This window comes from Mus pahari, chromosome 1 (assembly GCF_900095145.1).
Source record: "Mus pahari chromosome 1, PAHARI_EIJ_v1.1, whole genome shotgun sequence".
In the NCBI taxonomy this organism is placed as follows: domain Eukaryota; kingdom Metazoa; phylum Chordata; class Mammalia; order Rodentia; family Muridae; genus Mus; species Mus pahari.
The window spans coordinates 121,733,179-121,740,294 of NC_034590.1; positions in this window are offsets into that span (position 1 = coordinate 121,733,179).

Here is a 7,116-nt window from a genome sequence, read left to right on the forward strand (position 1 = left end):
AGCCACAGGTGGGTTCTGAAAAGAAAAGAACATATCCTTTACACTAAAAGTGATGGAAGCACCTCACTTATGTGTGACCAGGTACAATGCCAAGCATTTAAGGATGAAAGTTGTCCCATGTAAAGACACATAAGGATAGGGTAGGTAAATATACTTACCACTAAGGCTCACAACTTGAGTTTTATCTCTGAAGCCTATATGGTTGAAGAAGATAACTGACTCGCAGAAGTCATCCTGTAACCTCCAAAATGTCCTGTAGTGCACATGCAAACACTCCAAATAAATAAACATAATTGAAGAACAAAAAAGGAAAGAGTTAAGATCCATATGGTCACATTGGGAAAGAGTCCACCTCCAGTATATAGACAGGTCCTCAAGTGGAGGGACTTGGTTACTAATACATAGGATAAATTCCTGACCCATAATTGTTCCTGTCTAAAAGAACTGCAGGGACAGAAATGGAGAAGAGACTGAAGGAAAGGCAGTCCAATGACCAGCCCAATTAGGGACCCATCTCATGGGGGGACATCTGTCATTATTATGCTCTGATGTGCTTACAGATGGGAGCCTGGCATGGCTGTCCTCTGAGAGCCCCTACCAGCAGTTGACTGAGACAGAAGCAGTTATGTACCCCCAACCATTGGACTGCAGTCAGGTACCCCTATGCTTTAATTAGGGGAAGGAATGAAGAAGCTGAAAGGGAGATCAACTCCATAGGAAGACCAACAATCTCAACTAAACCAGACCCAATGGAGTTCCAACTAGGAGCATCCATGGACTGCTCCAAGGCCCCTGGCACATATATAGCAGAGGTTTGTCTGGTCTGGCCTCATTGGGAGAAGATGAGATTAATCCTCCAGAGGCTTGAGGCCCCAGAAAAGGGGGAGGTCTGGTAGAGTGGGAAGCACCCTCTTGGAGGAAAAGAGGAGGAATGGGACGAGTAACTGTGGGAGGGGATCAAAGTGGAGGGGGGCAATGACTGGAATGTAAATAAATAAAATAATTTTTAAAAAAGATTCACATAGTCTATCCATATGATCCATATTCAGGTAATCATGAAAAGTATCCTTCTGCCCACCATGCATCTAATCTTCAATGAGCATGTAATTAAGGGCCTCTTCTCAAGCATGAATCCAGGTTTATTGCTGTATGTATTTCTAGAAATATTCTTCCCGTGCCACATCAAGAGATCCACCTGCTTCTACCTCCTGCGTGCTGTAATGAAAGGCATGCACCACCAGTACCCAGCCAAGCACATCCCTTTTTTCATAAAGGAGAAGACAACATTAAGATAAAATGTGAAGTGTCAACATGTGGTGTTCACTCCAAAAAGCTACAAAATATCAGTAAACTTGGGGAATGAAATAAGAGACCACGTATGCTTGTCCCACTGTCACAACAACATGAAGGGTTGTAAGTTGTTTCTTTTGCTTGTTTTGCCTTATAGGACCTCACAGTTAAGTTCCTCTTAACTCTTAGAGGGCTTTTCAGGCTTGGATTTAAAAACTATTACAGAGGTAGTGAGCACAGCTGATATTGTGAAATAGACATGGTCCCTTGAGGACTACAGTGAAAGGCTACCCGCAAATCTCTGTAGTTAAAGGCTTATTCCAAGAGCAGTGATAGTATGTGATCTTTGTGGAGCCTTAAGAGGTGAGGTCCATTAAAAAGTTCATAGGTCACTGTATGTTGCCCTTGAAGTCAATTATGTAACCCCTAGCTTGAAATTCAGTTCCTCAGTTTTGAAAATTGAGTTATTCATATCTCCTGAGCCATTAACACATGCCATCTTCTGTAATCTTCATCATGAGAGAAATGAGTTTGACCTCTCAGTTTTGGACACTTAATCTCCTAAACTATGATATAATTAAAACTCTCTTTTCATAATAATAACCCTGGGCAAGTATTTTGTTATAGTATATGGTATGTTTCAAAGAAAGCAGTTAATTTGACACTTGCTTACTGTTTCAAAGGGTTAGTCCATGTCCATCATGTCAGGGAGCATGGCACTAGAGCAGTAACTGAGACATAGATTATCTTCAAGTTGGAGGTAGAGAGACAGCAAGACTGAGCTTTTAAAACCTCAAAACTTTCCCCTAGTGATATACTTCTCCCAACAAGGCTACCTCTACTAATCCTTCCTAAACTGTCCACTAAGTGATAACCAAACATTCAAATATATGAACCTATGGAGAAATTCTTATTTGAACTTCATACTCAACTGTGTACCCAAACTACAGTACTCAACTGACTGCCTTCCTCCAGAATCTTCCAGTAGCAAATAGTTCATCAGGGTTGGTTAGGGTTCAATGGGTCTCCCCTGACTGATGCTGGGTCTAGTTTTGTGCAGGCCTAGATCAGGCAACTGTAGCTGCTTTGAGATTATGATTGTAGCAGCTGTGTCGTGTTCATAACAGCATTTCATAATCTTCCTCCCCAGCATCCAGCTCTTATATGCTCCCTGACTTCTGGTCTAACTGTTCCCTAAGTCTTAAAGGAACTCATACAAATGTCTTCTTTAGGGCTGAGCACTCAAACATCACATATTCTCAGCACTTGAGAAGCCATGAGCCTCTGTGTTCACAACAGTTCTGTGCAGAGATGCCTCTGTGATTAAAGATAAGCATAACGTTTGTCTGTATACATAAGCATAATATTTAGAGGGCAGAGTGGCACTATGTAAATGCAGCTAAGCAACAGTAATCTGTTCCTCAGTAGGGCAAAAGATCTCCTCAGCCATGGATGGGCTTTTGATTGTATTTACAGTACTATACATCAGATCCTTCTGTGAACAAGGCTCAAATCCAACCCAAAGAGTAATTTGCTACCATCACAATAGTCTTGCCACTACTAAGTCAACGGTGCGTGTTGCCTGACTGATGGGTTGGTATTGTAGTTCACAGGGCTCACCACTTGGCAAGACTGCTGAGATTTGAGCAGTATTGGTACTAGATCTTCATAGAAACTTTGGAAAAATTCAGCAGTGAATATGTCTGACACTGGATTCTTCTTTATAGGAAGACTTTTAATTGTTAATTTCACCCTGTTGCTTGTTGTGGGCCGATTTTATTGTCTTTGGCATAATGATCTCACGATAATAGGTCTACCATTATGTGTTACTTAATTTTTTCCCATACATCTTTTAATATTCTTTTTCGTGATGTATGTTTGGTGCTTTGATTATTTTGTGGTCAGGTCATAGCTACATAGAAAGACACTGTCTTTAAAAATAATATCCAGACTAAAAGTAAACTATTTGGGAGTGATGATGTGCAAGTAGTGGGCTTCATTGTGACATTCTATAGATATATCAATGTACATTTGTTGTTTTAACATACCCTACTACATCCTTTTTCTTTTCTCTTTCTGGTCCCTGTCCTCCCTGCAAATATTTTCTCTTCTGATTTCTTGTTCTCAATCTATGCTTATATACATTCTTACATATATGACTCATATAAAATATACATTATACATATAAAAGTAAATGTGATATTGGTCTTTCTGATCCTAATAGTATTCATTCAATGGAATGCTTTTTTGTTCCATTCATTTCCATATAAATGGCATATTTTTGATCTTCTTTATAGCCAATTAAACTGTACTATACACACACATATAAACATTGTATATAGACATATTTTATTTGTACAATCATCTGTTGATATAGTCATCTAAGCTGGCTTTATAACTTAGCAATTGTGAATAATGCAACAAACACAGATATGCAAGTGACTCTGCAGTAGTCTTACTCAGATTCCATCAGGTGTGTACCCCAAAGATAGAGCTGAATCATGAGTAGCTCAGGTTTTAAGAAATCTTCATACTAATTTCCATAATGGTTACTCTAGAAACTACACTTACATTTCAAGTATTTGCTGATTTTATTTTATGTGTATAAGTGTGTGACTGGTGGCTTGGACATATGTGTACCACATGCATGCAGGAGCCCAGAGAAGTTAGAAAATGGCATTCGATCCCCTGGACTAGAGTCACTATATGGGTGCAGAGAACTAAACACAATTCCTTTGCAAGAGCAGTCACTGCTCTTAACTGCTGAGCCACCTCTCCAGCCACAGAATATCCCATTTATTAATGGTTGTCTTATGCTAAGCAATAGGACAAATTTTTTGCATATAGTATCCGTTATCCTGATATAAACTCATCATGGTGTCATTCAAATCCCCATTTTACCAATGTCTAAAAGAAATCTTAGAGAGAAAAGCAGTATAACTCTTACAAGGACAAGACTTGTGCAGATTTTAGATTCCAGACCTTTTAAGTAATGAGACAAAATTGGTAAGCCCCCTCCCAAAATGGAAGGGATTTACAAAAAATATATTTAACAAAAAGAAAGTTTGCCTTGCAGAGCAAGTGCCATAATCCACTCACCCCAAACACTGAAATCAACAGAAGATGACAGACAAGGAATAAAGCAGCTTGAGGTTTGTAAGGGAGGAAAGGGGGACAGGAAAGAAGGCAAAGGAGGAAGATAATGAGGGATGATATTAACAAGGCAAATAAGGACAGAAAAGAATGAGGAGAAGGGAGAAAGAAAAGGGGAGAAATGAGACCACCTTAAAAATCAGAGCAGCAGATGATAAAAATCAACCCACAGTGCTGTAATCTGCACTGGACATTAGGAGCACTTGCCAACACTTAGNTGTTGCCATTTGTCATTACAGTGGTCCCCAGAGTCTCAAAAATCTGTTTCCTTGCTCTCTTCAATGAGATTGGTGTTCAAATGAAATTTGGCTCTTCTTCAGTCTCTTATGTTTCCTGGTACAGTGCCATATTAAACATACGACTTGCGNTCTTGTTTATTGGATGAGACTAAAGTGGTTGCCTGAGCAATAAATAGAGGAACCCTGAGGTGTCAACTCCAGAGAGTTTCCTGATTTCTGTCTTGGACAACAGACCAACCCATAAGGGCTGCCTCAACATGAAGCTGGTGGTTCTATTCATGTTGGTCACCATCCCCATTTGCTGCTATGCCAGTGGTAAGTTCTGTAGAAGGGAAGAGTGCTTTTGGACATTTTTACTGTGTCTTCCAGGAAGAAGTCATTGAACCTGAGCACTAGTGTAAAGTGTCTTATGTAATAACTCTATGGATCAACATTAGTTCAGATAATATAATAAAAAGGGTATCTCTATTGCAGGTTTTATTCCTTTGTTGGAGCTACATGTCATGTGTTAATACCATACAAAATGTCGCATTATGAAAACTGCTCTCTTAAAATCCATGCCAAGGCTCAAGTTTGATTATTATATATTTCAGCAGAAAGGGGTGATGATATAAATATGCTCCCGTAACACTGGACCCATATGGGTTTCCCAGGGGATGTATTCATGAGTCTGACTGTGAAATGAAATGGAAAACTTCCCAATGGGGCTGCTGCTTCCCAACTGTAGCANATAATGCCAGGGTAAAAAGCTTGAAATTATGGGACAGACATAGGAGAGATTGTTCTGAATTCTTTTTTTTAATTTTATTTTATTTTTAATTTATTTTTTACACTCCATATTCCATTCCTCTCACCCCCTCCATCCACCCTCAGACTGTTCCACATCTCACACCTCCTCCCCATCCCACCCCTTCTCCATAGAGATGCCCCCAGTTCCCACCCCACCTGATCTCTAAATTCCCTGGGACCTCCAGTCTCTTGAGGATTAGTNGCATCATCTAGAATGAACACAGACCCAGCAGTCGTCTACTATATGTGCATTGGAGGACTCATATCAGTTGGTGTATGCTGCCTGTTTGGTGGCCCAGTGTTTGTGAGATCTCAGGGATCCAGATTAATTGAGACTACTGGTCCTCCTAAAGGATTGCCTCTCTCCTCAACTTCTTTCAGCCTTCCCTAATTCAACAACAGGGGTCAGCTGCTTCTGTCCATTGGGTTGNGTGCAAATATCTGCATCTGACTCTTTCAACTGCTTGTTGGGCCTTTTGGGGGACAGTCATGATAGATCCCTTTTGTGAGCTCTCTATAACTTCAGTAATAGTGTCAGGCCTTGGGACCTCCCCTTGAGATGGATTCCACTTTGGGCCTNTTACTGGACCTTCTTTTCCTCAAGCTCCTGTAATTCCATCCCTGTAATTCTTTCAGACAGTAACAANTGTGGGTCAGAGATGTGACTGTGGGATTGCAACCCCATTCCTCACTTGATGTCCTGTCCTCCTGCTGGAGATGGGTTCTAAGTTCCCTCTCCCTACTGTACTGCATTTCATCTAATGTCCCTCCCTTTGAGTCCTGAGAGTCTCTCACCTCCCAGGTCTATGGTGCATCCTGGGGGGTCCCCCCAATGTCCTATTTCCTGAAGTTACCTGTTTACATTCTTTTTGTTGGCCCTCAGGGCTTCTTTAAGTGCCCCCCCCACACACACACACACATCCTATTTCCTGAAGTTGCCTGTTTACTTTCTTTCTATTGGCCTCAGGGCTTCTTTAAGTGGTCCTGTTTCTCCATGTCCTTTGTGTTCATACTAATAGAGAGGACAGCTTGCATTTTCTGGGAGTTTCTTCCAGTAATGAATAATGTAAAGCACTCCCACCAAAAACTGANCAAAGTACAAAGAATAAGTGACTCATCCCTAACTGGGATATCTATCTCATATCCTCCTCTCCAAGATTCAGGAAACACTGTGGAAAGGGGGAGATGAAAGCCAGAGGTCATGGAGAACAGCTGTAAAATGCTATCTTCAGGCAAGTCTGGGCTATTATACTGATGAACTGTGAGGGGCAGTGTTTGTTTGCCCATGACTTCCACAAGATCTTCTGGTCAACACTCTAAATGTGGGTAGGGGCAGGGTCATGAAGCCTTACCTCTAACTAAGAAGCTTTTGGAAAGTAATTGGCTGCTGAGGGAGGAAGGGTCAATTTTCTTCAGGGTTGTAGCTCATGGTAGGTTTCCCATGGTCTAGTGGATGGCCTTATATCAGTAAAAAATGAGCAACTCTACTTGAACTCAGCATATTGTTTTTAAAAACAAAGAAGGATGAGACATGAAGTTATGAGAAGGATGTAAGGGAGATTTGGGAGGNACTAAAAGGGAGCAGAGAGGAATGGATAAAATTGAAATACATAATTCAGATGTGAAATATTGAAGGCTATATGAT